A 17,905-nucleotide genomic window follows, 5' to 3' on the forward strand; every position below is an offset into this window, starting at 1 on the left:
TTATTTATTGTCTTGGCCTCGGATGCTTTGGAGAATTAGTCAATCCTCTCTTCCCTATCACAGCCCATCAAGTACTGGAAGACAACTATCATGTCACTCCTAATCCTTCTCTCTGTTATGCTAGATATGCATAGTTCCCTTAACATGTTATCGTACAGTTTAGCTTCCACACCTCTTATCATATTTGTTGCTGTGCTCTGCACTCTTTCTAGGACCTTCCATCCTTTCTGTATCACGGCAACCAGAACTGGATGGAGTATTCCAAGTGTGGCTTCACTGGCACAATATAGAACATAGAATAATATAGTTTGAAGGGACCCTATAAGTTTGCTAGTCCAACCCCCTGCTCGAGCAAGATACCTTATACCATTTCAGACAAATGGTTGTCTACTCACTTTCTGGAAGCCTCCAGTGATGAAGAACCCACAATTTCTGATGGTATGAAGCAGTACTATAGTAGTGTATAGCAGTACATTGAAAAGCATCTACCTGATGAAAAAGAATAGAATAACAGAGTTGGAAGGGACCTTGGAGATCTTCTACTCCAATCCACTGCTTAGGCAGGAAACCCTACACCACTTCAGGCAAATGGTTATCCAACATCTTCTTAAAAACTTCCAGTTTTTTTTTAAAAAAAATCTTTAAAACTTTGGAGCATTCAAAATTTCTGGAATCAAGTTGTTCCACTGATTAATTGTTCTATCTGTCAGGAAATTTCTCCTCAGTTCTAAGTTGCTTCTCTCCTTGATTAGTTTCCACCTGTTGCTTCTTGTCCTACCCTCAGGTGCTTTGGAGAATAGCGTGACTCCCTCTTCTTGGTGGCAACCCCTGAGATATTGGAAGGCTGCTATCATGTCTCCCTAGTCCTTCTTTTCATCAAACTACACATACCCAGTTCCTGCAATCGTTCTTCATATGCTTTATCCTTGAGTCACCTAATCATCTTTGTTGCACTTTCCACTCTTTCTAGAGTCTCAAGATCTTTTTTACATCAATTCCATTTACATTACATTTCCATCAATTCCAAAATTCTTTTACATAAATAATTTTGGAATCGACCATTGTTTGAACAAGATGCTGAAAATATGTATCCCGAAAATAGGTATCCACTGACCAAACAAAAATGTTTAGAAACTAATGATTATTATAATTATATTCTATCTTTCTTTACTAATTTTATTTATTAAAAACTTGAGCATTAAATTATAAATAAATAATTTGTAGACTCTGCAGTAATACTTGTGAGAGGAATCTGCCATTAAAAACAATATGGGAATTAAATGTGATAATTTTCCAGCACAAAAATATTATTCCACTTTGATTTTATTCTGGCATATTTACAATAATCAACCCAGAAAGAAAATTATAGTGCTTCTGCAACATACAAACCCTCAAATGCAGCTTGAAAAATGAATCATAATCAGCTTCATATCTGCCAGCTTAGAAATGTTGAAAGTGAGAAAATAATCAGGATCTTTGAAGAACAGAAATACAGAAATACCCCACCACTTCTGTATGCTACTATGATTTGCAAAAGATATAAAATATTTCACATACAGTACGATCATATCCAGAATATAAGACACATCAAGCAATGCTGAATTCTTGACACTGCCAGGCAGAATTTGATGTTAAATCTTGATTTTTAACTTTTGAAGGCAAAGAATAGAATCTCAGAAAACATCCCAAGAACATGCATTTTTTCTGCATTAGAGAAAGTATAGTGTTCTGCTGACATGCATTACAGATGATCCTAAGTTATTGTGCAGCTACTGAAATTTTAAACAATTTAGAATATCCATTTTAGGGGGGAAATGGATGGAGAAAAGGGGAAAAAAGTATCAGCAGACACGGATAGCTTTTTACCTGGTGATATCTTACTGCAGTTCAGATTACATTATTAGGAATAAAAGTGTCACAATCCATGGAGTGCTTTCACATCATTTTCCATTGAGGAACTGATATATATGCTGCCTGTCCTCCACAGACTGTTGCAGAAAGAGTACATGAAATGATTGCAGCTATGAATCAAATTGCCAAAAATTTTTTATAGATGGGAAACTCCCCAGGACAAACAGAGATGAAAGAAACGTTGTCATATATTGGACATAAATGCCATTCTTTATTGGTTCCAGTTTCTCAAAAGTTCAATATCTTTTAAAGTCCAAAAATGGAGATGACTAAATACCTTTCAATGTAAGTAGGTATGTTTTATGGTTGTATAAAACAGCCCAAGGAATTCCTAATTGATTGATTTTTTTTATCACAATGCACAAAACAAACTGATACTATAACCACATTTATTTTTATCATATATGGAGGTTCACCTAAAATTGATCCAGGAAGGTGTATAAAAATACATAAATAAATAAAAATATTCTACACATGAAGGTTTTCTTGTTAGATATGATCAAATATCTAAAGGGTGGCTCAGTAGCTAAGACACTGAGCTTGTTTATCAGAAAGGTCAACGGTTCGAATCCCTAGTGCCGCATAATGGAGTGAGCTCCCATTACTTGTCCCAGCTTCTGCAATCCAGCAGTTCGAAAGCACATAAAAATGCAAGTAGAAAAATAGGGACCACCTTTGGTGGAAAGATAACAGCGTTCCATGCACCTTCGGTGTTTAGTCATGCCGCTCACATGACCACGGAGACTTCTTCGGACAGCGCTGGCTCTTTGGCTTTGAAATGGAGATGAGCACCACCCTCTAGAGTTAGCAATGAGTAGCACATATGTGTGAGGGGAACCTTTATCTTATGATCAAATATCTAATCTTTATGTATATTATCATGAAATTATTTATAAATTCTGGTATGCCAAATTATTTCTTTTGCCTAACCCTAACCCTTTATTTCATAAAATTGTTTTAAAAAATGGTGATGTCCTTGGATTAAATTAAAATTATCCAGTAATGTAAATCTTCTGAAAGTTCATTTCAGGAGCTTACATTTTAAATCTTTTTTATTGTCACAGAAAATAGAGTTTGATTAAATGCAGTGAATGAATGCAAATTATTATTGAAAAACAAGACCCTTTTGCAGATTTTTTTTCCTTGTGACCTTTAGGATATCATATTTTTGTAGGTGCAAGGGGAGAGGGAATAGATGCAGATTGATACTGGCACCAAGGTGTTAATAACAGAATAACAGAGTTGAAAGGAACCTTGGAGGTCTTCTAGTTTAATCCTCTGCTAGAGCAGGAGACCCTATATCATTTCAGACAAGTGGCTGTCTAGTCCCTTCTTAAAAACCTCCAGAGATGGAGCACCCACAACTTCTGAAGGAAATTCATTCCACTAATTAATTGTTCTCACTGTTGGGAAAATTCTGCTTAGTTCTAGGTTGCTTCTCTCCTTGATTAGTTTCCATCTATTGCTTCTTGTTTTGCCTTCTGGTGCTTTGGAAAATAGTGCTTTGACCTCTTCTTTGTGGCAGCCCCTCAAATATTGGAAAACTGCTATCATGTTTATTAAGTGTTAACCAACTCTTCTACTATTTTTTGAATAAAAGTAACAATACATAGATTAAATAAGAAAAGGAAAACAATTAAGATTTTGTTCTATCTTTAAAGTGATATACAGTTTGATTCTCAGTATCCAATATAGCTGGAATAGATTTCTTAGATACATATGCCTTTGGAGAAGGAGGCCATCTACTTCAAAGCAAGTTGGTTCAAGCATTCTAAAACTATTTTTTTAAATCCATCCAAGAAAAAAAACAAAGACAAATAGAATAAACGTATGTCAGTTGCTTTTTTGTCAGGAATATTTAAGTATAAATTGATTGTTGGGTGAATTAAAGGTCAGATGAAAACTGGCCCTTGTCATTCAATAACTGGGAGCAGATTTAAAAGTTTCAAGTGGGGTTGTTCCCAAACCTACTTGCAAATTCCATGGGCCAGAAGATGAGACCTTTAATGATGCAAAGTAGACTCTATACCAGTGGTAGTTCAACCTGGCCCCTACCGCCCACTAGTGGGCATTCCAGCTTTCATGGTGGGCGGTAGGGGTTTTGTCCAATACTGAAGCACTTTCCTTTTTTTAAAAAAAATAATTGACTTTTTTAAAAAAAGGTCATAGCATTATTTAAAAACATATTCATTAGGTTTTCATAAAATCACCATTACTGTGGAACCGGTGGGCGGTTAGAAAATTTTACTACTAACAGAGATACAAAAGTGGGTGGTAGGTATAAAAAGGTTGACTACCCCTGCTCTATACAATTAAGTGTCACATGGTTTTCACAACATTAACTGATTATAGCAATAGCAATAGCAGTTAGACTTATATACCGCTTCATAGGGCTTTCAGCCCTCTCTAAGCGGTTTACAGAGTCAGCATATTGCCCCCAACAACAATCTGGGTCCTCATTTTACCCACCTCGGAAGGATGGAAGGCTGAGTCAACCCTGAGCCGGTGAGATTTGAACAGGCGAACTGCAGAACTGCAGTCAGCTGAAGTAGCCTGCAGTGCTGCACTTAACCACTGTGCCACCTCGGTTCTTTCATTTTCCTTCACCATATTGTCAAAGGGATATATCTGCATAATAACTTTTTTTAAATGTATTTATCAGTACTAACATTAAGAAGCTTGCTTTATTAGTAATTTTAATATATTGTAATATGTCAATAGTTTCTACCATTTATTAATAGAAGAGCTGAGACAGCCCCTAAGTGAGTCATTGGAAAGACTGGAGATAATTTGGGATGACAGTGAATGATTCCTAATGTGGTTGTTGAACTCAAATATTGGATAAGCTTTCAAAGTATATTTATTTTGCAGGTTTGCCATGGATATAAATTAAGGCTACAATGAGTGTAGTTTGGTGCTCCTTGGAGCAAAATGGGATTTTGAAAAATCTTCATTAACTAAAAAAAAATCTTAAAAAAAATAATAGTAGGTTTGATATTTGAACCTCAGAGAGCTCTGGTTCAAATTATCTAAAGGAAAGTTGGAACTCACATTATTACCCAGGAACCACATTTTGGTCTAATCCCAGCCGTTATTAGATATTTTATCTTATCCTTGGAAGTAACAATGCAGTCATAATAAACTAAAATAGCTGAAAATATCATAATTTCCATACTTTAAGGTAGCTGCTCTGTCTAACTGTAGAATTTTGCTATGACATTTTGATGAGGGGGGAAAATATAAGCTTTATGTTAAATTATGACAAAATGTACAGAATGTCTGTGTAATGTGTAATGACACCAGGGAGTAAAAACAGGGAAAACAACAACTTAGGCCCCATTTGGACATTATCACTCAAGGGCAGGGGTGGGATTCAGCCGGTTCAGGCAAACCGATAGTTATGGTGAGCAGTTGGCCCCACCCGCCCACTCCTGCCATTTCCTGCCCAATATTTCCCTGTTTTTTTAGCTCAGCTGATCCGCAAGGCACAGCGGATTGCTGCATGTCAGCTGTTTTACTCACCGGCGCTGACATAGAAGCTAAGTTTTTAATCTTAAAATGGGCGGTTTTTGAATGCTGTGTGCACGCACATGGACACATTCACCAAACCAGTTTTAAAACTGGTTGCATCCCACCACTGCTTAGGGGTGTACTCACTTTTGTTGCCAGCCATTTAGACATTAATGGCTGTGTGTTGTGTAATTTTGAGGGGACAACATGTTTACACAGTCATACAAACTGTATTCTCACTACTTTACATTGTAGCCAAGTGTCATTTCTTCAGTGTTGCCACCTGAAAAGGTTTACTTAAATATTTACTGTTGCGTCCTCCCGATGCAGCCGGCAGGCACGGCCGGAGCCGCAGGCTTCTGATTGGCCCCGGTGCGCCCTCTGGCTGGTGGGAGAATCGCTGGACGCCTATTGGCCAGCTGCCTGACAGCTCTCATATATAAAGAGCTGTCAGGCGGGCAAGCGCTGTCCGAGTCCTGAAGTTCTGTTGTACCGTTTAAACCGTTAATAAACCTGTTATACTTTACCTCACGCCTCGTACTTAATATTTACAAAATGTGAGGGGGTATACTCACTTCTGTGATAATGTGTGTGTGTGTGTGTGTGTTTGTGTGTGTATATTCAATGTAAAGTGACTGCCAACTGCTAAAGGGGAATAAAACATCCTGTCAGAGATATTTTTCAGCATGTTTAAAATTCACCCCTGCAGATCTTTTTACTAAGATCTTTTCCTTCCTTCCTTCTTCTTTTTTAATAACACAATGAGTTAAACCATTTGTCAAGTAGCTTCTGTTCTTTTGATTGTTATGTCTTGATCAAAAGCTATAATTTGTTACACCAAATTACATGAAGGTTTCATAGATCTCTTCGGATTTGTACAATAGGATTCAGACTTATTACCTGTCACCACAGGCGGAGAGCTATTTTGTTGTTCTTTCTTTTAACAACTCTCAAAGAAATAAAAGGGCTGCCTTTGAGATAAGCATGCTCAGGGAATAACATAATGTGCAAGTTAGGACATAAATGAGTTAGGATGGCACATCAAATAGCATGTTTAATGTATTCTGACATTTCCAGATCCACATCATCCAACATCCACATCATGCCAAATAACTCAACTTTGATAAGATGTGATTCCCCAACCACCACTGCAACATATTTCCCCATTAACTGACATGCCTTAAGAGTGACATGCCCCAGTATACCTCAAGGGTATGTCTTTGTTATGAAGATAACACATATTTTGTCTTTATAGATAACAATGAAGTGAGGATATTTCAGCGTGAACACTGTGAAGTGCAAAAATGGGTGTTTTTCTCCCAACAGATGTATCACAATAAAGGAGAATATTTGTAGCTCAGGGTTAAAAAAAAGAGGTTCTTGTTGCTCTCTGAGCTTGACTGTTTTCTTGAAGACATTTCATTACCTAAATTAGTGCTAATGAGGAATGGGGTTTGCGTTCATTTTTAACATTATCTCTCACATGCTTTATGTAACATGTAAGATGAATTGACTCTACATGAAAAATTGATTTTCCTGATAATATCACACACAAATTAATTAAATTAAAAGAAATTAAAAGTTGCTTGCTCCTGGGGAGGAAAGCTATGGCGTATCTAGACAGCATACTAAAAAGCGGAGGCATTACCCTTCAACAAAAGTGTGTATAATTAAGGCTATGGCTTTTCGAGTTGCAATGTGTGGCTGTGAAAGTTGGACCATAAGAAAAGCTGAGTGTCAAATAATTGAGGCCTTTGAACTACAGTGCTGGAGAAGTCGCCTACGAGTCCCTTGGACTGCAAGGCGATCAAAGCGGTCAGTCCTAAAGGAGATCAACCCTGAATGCTCTTCAGAAGGCCAGATCCTGAAGATAAAACTCAAATACTTTGGCCACTTAATGAGAAGGAAGGACTCACTGGAGAAGAACCTAATGCTGGGAATGATGGAGGGCAAAAGAAGAAGGGGACGACAGAGAATGAGGTGGCTGGATGGAGTCACCAAAGCAGTAGGCATGAGCTTAAATGGACTACAGAAGATGGTGGAGGACAGGAAGGCCTGGGGGAATGTTGTCCATGGGGTCCTGAAGGGTCAGACACAACTTCGCAACAAACAACAACAAGAATCCTAAAAATAAAGAAGATCTCATATGATTACACACACATGTCCCATTTAATAGAGGAGAAGAGAAGAAAGAAAATATAAACATTAACATTTTCAACATTATTCATTGGCCTTAAAATTAGAAATAAACTATATTGCAAATGCACAATGCACACATACCCTTTTATGACAATAGATATAAGCTTGTGTTCATTATTGCAGCTGTTAATGATTTATTCAATCTTTAATGATTGTAAACGTATTTATTTAAAACACATTTTATATTCTTATTTTTAGTTTATTTATTCATGGAATTTCAGAGAGAATTGAAATGACTTAGAATACATGAAATGCTATCTTACAGTCATTTATTTTCAAGCTTGAGGGCAGATTTTATGTAAGAAATATTTGAAACTTTGTATTTTATTGAGTTTCTTACATAGCACTTCAAAATAATCAGATAAACATGGCCATCAAAAACTATGTCAGCCCTTTAAGTATCTAAAACTATTTGCTATGTTATATCTGGTTATTTAGGGATGCAGTGGCTCTGTGGCTAAGACTCCGAACTTGTTGATCAGAAAGGTTGGCAGTTTGGTGGTTCGAATCCCTAGCGTGGCATAATGGAGTATGCTCCCATTACTTGTCCCAGCCAATCTAACAGTTTGAAAGCATATAAAAATGCAAGTAAAAGAATAGGGACCACTTTTGGTGGAAAGCTAGCAGTGTTCCATGCATCTTTGGTCATGTAGGCCAAATGATCACAATATGTTTTCAGACAGCGCTGGCTCTTTGGCTTTGAACCGGAGATGAGCACTGCCCCCTAGAGTCAGGAACAACTAGCACATATGTGCGAGTGGAACCTTTACCTTTACCTGGTTATTCTTAATTAATATTTCAGAGGAGTGAACAATCATGGAATTGTTCAAAATGGATAAGAATAGATATTGAGATTTGCTGATCCTTGCAAGATTAGAATATGGATTTTTCTCTCCTTCAGATCACATGACACCATCTACAAAAGTGCCTGACACATCTCACAAATAATAATGAGGCCTACATTTATAATTGTTTGTTTTCTCTTATCACTAGAAGGCTATCATTCTAAAATTTGCTGACTAACCACAAGTAGAGCAGAGGTGAGAGAAATGTGGGAAGCCACTTTAGTCCAGTATTTACACATCTACTGACATAATAGAGGTCAATACTGATATTACAGTTTGGTTATCCATTAAACAAGCTATAATAATCATTTAAGTTCAATGTCACAATGCTGTTGTAACTATGCAGGTTTTTGTTTAAAGTTATATTTTTCAGGAAATAGCTTATGCAGATTTATTAGCCCTGGGGTTAGCTTCTTTACATTCTAGAGAAGTCAGAAGATTTTGAGATGAAAATAAAAGTTTGCCTGGGTTCCAAGTAACACCCCCAATGAAAAACTCTCTGAGGCTTAAGTTTCCACAAAGTTCCATTTTATTAGAGATATCATATTGGCACATGTGAGAAAACCCAGATCTGAAAATTTCCAGGTTTTCCCCACCCAAGTGAAAGTTCAGATCCCTGCTCAGCACCCACATGTCAATCACATGACCCAATCAGGCACCATCTAAAACTGGAGATGTCTCCCAGTCACACCACTCCAGGTGCAGGGCAAGATGTCCTTGACTCTCTGAGAAAGGAATGCTATTTTGATTATAACTCCCATATTCCATATAATCCCACCTCCCAGTTTCCGACAGCATTACATGTGGCAGGCCTGAAGGACCAGTGCAAAAAATGGCTTCCTAGCCTGACAAAGTTAAGGGAAACTATCTATACAATATAAATCACTGCAGTCTCAGAAGATGATCCTGCTACTCTTCTCATACGAGAGAAGGTTGTCCCTTCCTTAGATCTTGAATAATCCACGCCTGAATTTTCAAGACAATGTCCAGTATTGGTGGAAAACACTTCCTAAACACAGCCCCAAAGGTGCTTTTTCAAGAGGCAACTCAACTTTCTGGTTTCATTGGTTTCAGACCTTTCACCTCTCATCCAAGAAGCTTCTTCAGCTCTGACTGGATGATGGGGAATGGAAGGCTTTATATTCCTTGCAAATCCTTCCATTCCCCACCATCTAGTCAGAGCTGAAGAAGCTTCTTGAATGAGAAGTGAAACATCTTCAAAGAAAAAGCAGAAAGTCCAGTTGCCTCTTGGAAAAGCACTTTTGGGACAACCATGACCTGGATCACTGCGAGTCTCCATGGACACTTTCTAAACATAGAAAAGAGGAAAGAACATCAACCAGTTAGACAGAGCTGTCATGATACATACTGCAGCTTCTACAATTTCACTAAATCATAGTCTTGCCAGAGTTTGTAAAATATATGAGCCTCCTCAGGTTTGAATACTATGCTAAAGTAGAAATCATAGCTCAGTAAACCATAACATTGGTTTCACAAAACATACGAATGCCAAGTCAAAGAACTTCATGTGTGATTTCAGCTTCTATCCCTAGTAATGTAATAGATAGTCCTCGACTTACCACAAGTAGGACAGAAACATCTATCATGAAGTGATGTCTCATTAAGTGAGTCATACCTGCTTTTATTACCCTTTTTGCCATCATTGTTAAGTGAATCACTGAAGTTATTAAGCGAATTTTTCCCATTGACTTTGTTTGTTGGAAGCTACCTGGGGAGGTCACAATTGCCAATCACATGACCCCAGGATGCTACGACTATCCTAAACCATTGGTTGTTTTCCAAGCATCCAAAATTTTGATCATGTGACTATTATAAATGCAGGGACTGATTGAATTCACTTTTTTCAACATTGCCATAATTTCAAATAGTTGTTAAAAATGGTCATAAATCAAGGCTATGATTAATGTAAGATTAAACTTGTTCCAGTGGTAATACAAATCTTCACTTCAGTTAACTTTTGTTCAACTCATGCCCATAAAGTTTTGGTCAGAAACTGCTTAGGTTCATAGATTCTTCTCTGAATTAGTCTCCAATTTTCCAGGCAAGTGTGGAGTAGACTAACAGAGCTAATAGACATTGAACAGGGATGTTAGCCATCCATAGTCAAATCCCCATTCAGTTATCATGTAAACAGTTTTTGAGAACCAAGCAATTTATACTTAGCCTAATGTACCTCGAAGGACTGTTGCAAAGAAAATTGGGACAACCTATTAGCATGGAAGCCAATTAAATCTTGAAAAGAAGGGCATGATACAAACATAGTAAATGTTAGTAACGTTAAACGGATGTGCCATGCATGTTTATCTTATTTCTATATCCCAGTGTTTTTTAAAGCTATATAATTCAACTGGCTTGTCACATGGAATTTCAGTTTTAATATAGATTAAGTTGTTCCAGCAGAAAACACATTTGGTGCAGGAAGAGTTTGTGTAAATAAACAATGTGAACCAGAAAAAGCATATTAATATTTGTGGAATGCTGCCAATAATTTAACATATTTTAAATTGTATAGAGAGAAATGGGAAAGGGAGATCTGCTCCCAAGACATTTAATAATAAGAGGAGGTGGACAGCTGAATAATTTTAAAAATGCATAAATAGGCGGAAGATATATTTTAATTGTAAACAACACTTGACCTTGAAAACAAGGACAGAGAAAGAACTATGGTAGTTCAAACTGAAATATTTGACAGTTCATCATTCTGTTCCCACAGTGGCTAACCAGCTGAGTCTAGGGTGCACATACATTTCTCCAATTTGGAGCCATCCAGATGTGCCACAAAATAATGGCAATGTACCCCAGTCAACATCATTTTGCCTTTGCTGCTTATAGTCCAACATAATTGGATGGACCAAGTTCAGGAAAACTTTGTGGGGCTAATAAAAACTTCTCTACTCATTTCATTCCAAGCAACTTGCACTGAAAAGAATGCCATAAACATTGATGGTTGCATCCCCTAATAATTTGCTCAATTTTCTTTCACTAACATCCAAATTATTGGTGATTACCAGTACTAAATTTTGTGCTATGTCTTAGGCTGAGAAGGTGTTTGCCCACACTCAATGAAGTCATTTTTGTCAACTAGTTTACTCTTCTGATTATGATAACACAGACACACACATTTACACATACAGTTCAGGTTATATAACTATTTATGTAAGTTTTCCAGGAAAAATATTCATAATTTTTAAACTGCATCTGTCTGTCTGTCTGTCTGTCTATCTGTCTGTCTATCTCTACCTACCTACCTACCTATCTATCATGTATCTATTCTATATATCTCAGGAAAATAGGAAAGAAGTTGTGGATTTTATACAGTATTTACTAATCTTGGTACATTATTTACTAGTCCTATTTAGGTTTATTTATTCATTTAATTTGTATCCCACCTTTAATTCAAGGCAAAGAACATATCCAATATACCTTCCTTCTCTTATTTTCCCGATAACAACATCCCTGTGAAGTGAGTTGGGTGGAGAGAAAGAGAGTGACTGGGCCAAAGTCATCCAGCCAGTTTTCATGGCTAAGGCAGCACTAGAATCATTATTTCCTGCTTTCTAGCTGGGTGCCTTAACCATTATACACCAATGTTTCCTGTAATCTTGGAATAATGAATGGAATAGCAGTGATGTGCTGCATCACTGGAGATTTGCAAGAATAGACAGGAGAATCATTTGACTGAAATACTATAAGTTCTCCTGCCTTGAGCAGGGAGTTGGACTAGATGACATCCAAAGTCCCTTCCAGCCCTATGAGCCTACATTTTAAGCAAAATACAGTACACAAACGTAACCCCCAATTAAAGATAGATAGATGGATGACTTCTTAGTGCCTGTACTGCAATGTATACACAGATATTCAACCCAGTTTGGGTACATATTTGCATGTTTATCCAGGTGTACAAACAATATTAGTCAGACAATTCTTTTAATGTATACAATAAGGACCAGCAGCAGCACATGATGCAGGGATGTTTCTTTAATTGAATAAGAGCTTCTGTTTTTTGATGTGGCTTTTGGAAACAATTCTCAAGTTCCGAAGTGTTGTGGCCCAGCAGGAGCCATTGGAGCTGCCAATAGACTCCGACAGCGAGGGACCCTATGAGTCGTCTCTGGAAGATGTGGAGGACCCTGGGCAGGGTGCAGACTCCAAGCAGGGACCAGAGAGGCTGGTTGGCCACCAGGAGGTGCCTGAGGCATGGAGCAGTGGTGAAAGACAAAGGGAGTTTGTCCCTGACATCAGGCCCTGGAGCAGTGGGGAGGAGCAAAGAGAGTTGGTCCTGGATGCCAGGCAAAGAAGGGCGGATAAGTGCAGGCAGCAATTACGGAGACATAGAAGATAATCGGGCCCAGGTGGTTGTGATTTGGGCTCTTCCCAAGAGAGTATATAAGAAGAGACTTTGGGAGGAGACTTTTTACAGGACAGAACCATTTTACTAAGCTGAAGAAGCTCTTGTGTGTATCTCTTACCTGTGGGAGTCTGGGTTGCTGCCAAAGTCTTGTCTGTGAGTAATTACTGTGAATAAAGCATGGCTAACAGTGATCTTGTGTCGGCGTCACTCACCCTACGGAGGGGGGTCAGAACTCATAAGAATCCACATACCTTTGACTTAACTATACTCATTTTGAAATTGGAGAGCATGGCGTGTGCACAGGGCCAGCAGGGGTAGAATTTTAAATTTTATAAAAAGATCTTCCTGTGAGTGTGTCCAGTCACAAATTATATGATCCAGTCTTAAATTGCAAAATTAAATATAGGACACATTATGTCACGGCTGTCCATTAGGGCTGCATTCTTCCCAATGTTCTGATCTAGGCTTCCCAAAAGCATGAAGCAAACTCCTGGTCCTGACAAAAACACCTTTTATTAATTTATTGCGAATTCTGCTCATTCACATACAACAAGGGAGGATTTCCAGGGAGGATTTACAGTCACAGACCTTATCTGGCTTGGGGAGATGACAGGCCGAGATCTGCAAAACTTGGCAAGGAGTCTCGGAGAGTCACAAACCAATTAATTGAACTAATTGTCTCCTGCAAACTCCACTCCCCTTTCACTCCTCTTTTATTTTCCTCTGGGAGGGACCATTCATCATCCACCTTTGGCCTTACTCCCAAGTCAACCCCTGTTCTTTAGCTGTTCCCTTCATCTGGCAACTCTGTGCATGCACACACTGGGAACAGGATCCAGCTATTCATCTGCATCAATGATATTGGACTCTGAAGACAGCTGATAACTGGCATATGGCTCTGGCCCTCTCTCTGACTCTGACACAGAGCCCTCATCAGAGCCTTCCCCAGACTCCAGGACTGGCCCATGTTCCTCCCCAACCTTCTCACTGTCTAAATATGCTGCCAGCTCCTCTGGTCGCTGGTGGGCCACAACACCCAATGGTTTAAGTTTATTAAGTAGACTATAGTTAGAAACAATAAATTTGAATCACAATTTCTCCTTTAAGGAATATGAGGGTGTGTGTTTGACTAGATAACTCTGTTTTCCCATACTTTTCCACGGAATATTGTACTCTAATGCTTGACCATGAGCATTTATGTAAAGTGTCTTTTTAAATAGTAAAATCTTTGCTTGGTTCTTTTACCTCTGTGATGGGAAACATAAATTAAATTATTCTCCAGTTCCCAACGTGATGGGAAGACAGATGCTGTAGATCAAATATGCTTCAGTTATAACTGAAAATAGTAGATTCCAATTCATCAGAAAGGGGTGATACTGTAATGAAAAGAAAATTGCATATTTATAGGAATCATTTTTTTTTTTTTAAGAAAAAAGGACTAAATCGCTGTAGGCCAAAAAAGTTAATATAAACCAGAATTCCGGCTCATTATACTTGCCTGCATAATCCTTGTTTCAAAGAACAGTGAGAATGCAATAACCTGTGCATTGCCTTTATTCTCGTAGTCTCCCAGACTCTGATAGTCTGAAAACAGAGGCAGAGTTCATGGGGTTGATCAGGGGCTGCTTCGGTCCCACGGCAATCTAAGGGGGCTTGAGTTTGTCTTCTGTGGGATCACCATACAGAGCAACAGGATACTACGTGAATGAAGTCTTAGAACTGAAGCCATTCAGTAATTGATCTAATCGCAATGTTTTCAACATGTTTTCTTCAAAATATAGCACTTGCTATTGTCAGCAAAACGACTTCTCTTCTAAATGTCCCTGGGAAAGTAGGAGGGGTATGGGTTAATTATTCCTGGCAGAGAGGCTCTTTTCTCTTCTCGGACAATATGCAAGGAATAGCCTTAGAGAATTTGGAAGATATGGCACAAGTATATTTCCTGAGTCTTGCTTGTCAAACCAGAACTGTAGAATCAGATGGATGAAAGGCTTCTTACTCACAATTGGCTATTTTGTCAACTGTTGATAACTATAATTATAAGGAAGAAGAAAAAGAAAACTTAGTTGTGCTTATATGTCTCAGCATTTTATCTTTATAGAATGATTTAAAAAAATAGCATTCATATTTTTGAGCTTTATGTTTAAGCGCATAAAATCTATGTGCGTGACTGCATTAACCCTAGCATGTTGACTATGGATTATCTTGCTAAAAAGACCTGTGAGGAGGAGTGGGATTCTACTGGTTTGGACTGATTTGGGCGAACCGTTAGCTCCAATGATTAGCTGGGAGAGAACCAGTTTGCCACGACGATCAGATGGGCCCACCCGTGCTATTTTCCTACCTTTATCTTCTCAGCTGATTTGCGCAGCAAAGAAATTGCAGTGCAAATCAGCTGTGTTACTCCTCCAAACAAACCCTTGAAGTGAAGACTTCTTCATACTGCACAAAGACGCACCCGCAAAGAGATTGTGCATTCACCGAACCAGTTGCTAAACTGGGAGGATCCCACCACTGCCTGTGAGACTGTGAGTTCTAGTCTTATTTTAGGCTGGCTGGGTGACTTTGGTCCAGTCACTCATTCTCTCTCAAACAATCTCACAGGGTTGTGGCTGTGGGGAAAATAGGAGGAAGAAGGAATATTAGGCATGTTCATCACCTTGAGCTATTTATGAAAAACAATAAAGATGGGATAGAATGAATGAATTAATAATAATGCTAGAGTCATTCAGGGCTGGTATCGCTAAGGAGTTTATTAACATCTTATAGTTTGGCATTCAAAATCCAGTTTGCTGCTTAAGCTATTTCATAGTTAGTAAAATCATATCTCTCCAAATTGCGTTGACTTCTAACATCATGTAGTTTTCCTACCAAGATATGGAAGAAGGTTGCTGCTACCTTCTTCTGCATTTCTTTTTTTCCCCATTTTCCCACTCTACCCTAATACTAGATTATTTTTCCTATCCACTGCTAACCAAACCTGAGTTTGCTTACACTGCTTAGCAATGATTCCATTTACTGTCTCTTATTTGGGCAGAATAACAGCAATGCATACAATGAAATCCAGTTGAATTATATAATTTGGGCTTAATGAGTTTGAAGTTGCTAATCTACAATTGGTTTCCCTTTCTAGTTGAAATGTTATATTAAGATTGAGTTAGGAATGAGTTAGAATATCCACATTTAACAAATCAATGTGCTAAGGAGTTTAAGGAATGTTAACATAATATCACACAACATAAAGATGAGACTAATTCCACAAAATAATATTTTTCATCTTTTGAGCTATCCTCGAGTATGTAAAGATTATGTTTTGACCCATGTAGTTTAGAAAAGTAATATTCTGATTTATATGTCACAAATTCAGTCTGTGTATACATGGATTTGAGTTAATATCAAGATTGTAAATAGGATGCTTGGAAAAGAAAATAGAATCACAGTTATTGAATTAAATCAAAGCATTAAAATGTTTGAATTTATTGGGGTTGAACAATACCTAAAATAGTTTTAATCTGATGGAAAAATTCTAGTATACCTGAGTGGAACTGTGTTTTTACTTTCTACATATGAACAATTTTTCTATTGATATCCTGAGAAATTTGATACATATGTACCTATGTGGTCAAGCCTTAATTTGTTGTAAGACTAAAAAACATTTATATATTACAATTGTCCTAATTATAGCAACCAATGCAATGCAAGTCTTTTTTTAAATCTACTTATATATGAATGTATGTGCTTTTAAAAAATCTTTGCAATTACCTTGCCATGGTCAATCTTGCTTAAATTGGGAAACTAAGTAAGATGTAGGCTAGATTGGGAAGTTGAAAAATATTATATAAGAAAGCAATGGAAACTTTCTCCATCCTATTGCCAAAAGCACTGCATGGATGTGTTATGTCTTAATTCAAAAAAAAAATCTTTACTAAGAATAAAGAATCATTTAGCTATATATGACCTGGGATGATCTCACTGCAGCCACTACAGAAGCAGTTAGATGGCTCCTTAAATATTGAATTATAACACTTATCCTATTGCAATTCTATGGTGCCATATTATGGTGATTTGTGTGTGTGTGCGCGTGTGTGCACATTTGTGTGTTTATGAATGTATATATGTACATATAATTTGCTGATAACAGAATAATACAATAGCAGAGTTGGAAGGGACCTTGGAGGTCTTCTAGTCCAACCCCCTGCTTAGGCAGGAAACCCTACACCACTTCAGACAAATGGTTATCCAACATCTTCTTTAAAGCTTCCAGTGTTGGAGCATTTACAAATTCTGGAGGCAAGTTGTTCCACTGATTAATTGTTCTAACTGTCAGGAAATTTCTCCTTAATTCTAAGTTGCTTCTCTCCTTGATTAGTTTCCACCCATTGCTTCTTGTTGTGCCTTCTGGTACTTTGGAAAATAAGGTGAGCCCCTCTTCAGAATAATAGAGTTGGAAGAGACCTTGGCTTAGTCAGGAAAAAAATAACAATTACATTATAATTTATTTATTTGAAGAGGCAGTCGAGAGGTCAGAGTTTGTAGGATTGAGGTACCCATCCCCCTTTTTGTACACATTTGCTTCCTTGATATAGATAGGTACAGTGTTTTTTAATTATTCTTTTCTGGAGATTCTTTTTTAAGGTAGGGAATCATAGTGTCAGGGTTCCAAGTAATAAATCCATTTCAAACAACACCCCAAGGCAATTAGATTCCTCAAAGAATAGATTTATTGGAAGTACCATATTGGCAAGTGTCTGGTGAAAAACGACTCTGAAAAGTCCCACATTTTTTCATCTAATTAAAAGTAAAAGTTTTTCTCTCAACCCCAAACATTCAGTCATATGGGCCAATCAAGGTGCTGTCTGATGGTCCAATGATATCACTCCTCCTTCCTCAAACCAGGTGTGAGAACGCCATTGGTTCTCAAGAGAAAGTATTTTATTTTGACTACAGAATCCCATCTGTCTGTAATCCCCCCCCCCCCATAGCTCTAGTGTGGCAGCACTTAATGGACAAGATGGCTTCGGCCAGGTCAACTTCAGGGTTGACACATAACAGAATTCAATGACAAGTA

At 37.8% G+C, this 17,905-nt stretch overlaps 1 long non-coding RNA gene across 1 annotated transcript; it reads right to left on the reverse strand.

Moving 5' to 3' along the window:
- Nucleotides 1–404: 404 nt before the first annotated feature.
- Nucleotides 405–14,453, reverse strand: LOC148043262 (uncharacterized). Its single transcript, XR_015698216.1, has 3 exons — nucleotides 14,336–14,453; nucleotides 14,083–14,213; nucleotides 405–489 (listed from the first exon to the last, which is right to left on the reverse strand). It is a non-coding gene; the product is annotated as an uncharacterized LOC148043262 (long non-coding RNA).
- Nucleotides 14,454–17,905: the final 3,452 nt, after the last annotated feature.

Source organism: Thamnophis sirtalis, unplaced genomic scaffold, assembly GCF_051295495.1.
Source record: "Thamnophis sirtalis isolate CommonGarterSnake01/CBP01778 unplaced genomic scaffold, rThaSir2_p1.2 scaffold_12, whole genome shotgun sequence".
Classification (NCBI taxonomy): Eukaryota; Metazoa; Chordata; class Lepidosauria; order Squamata; family Natricidae; genus Thamnophis; species Thamnophis sirtalis.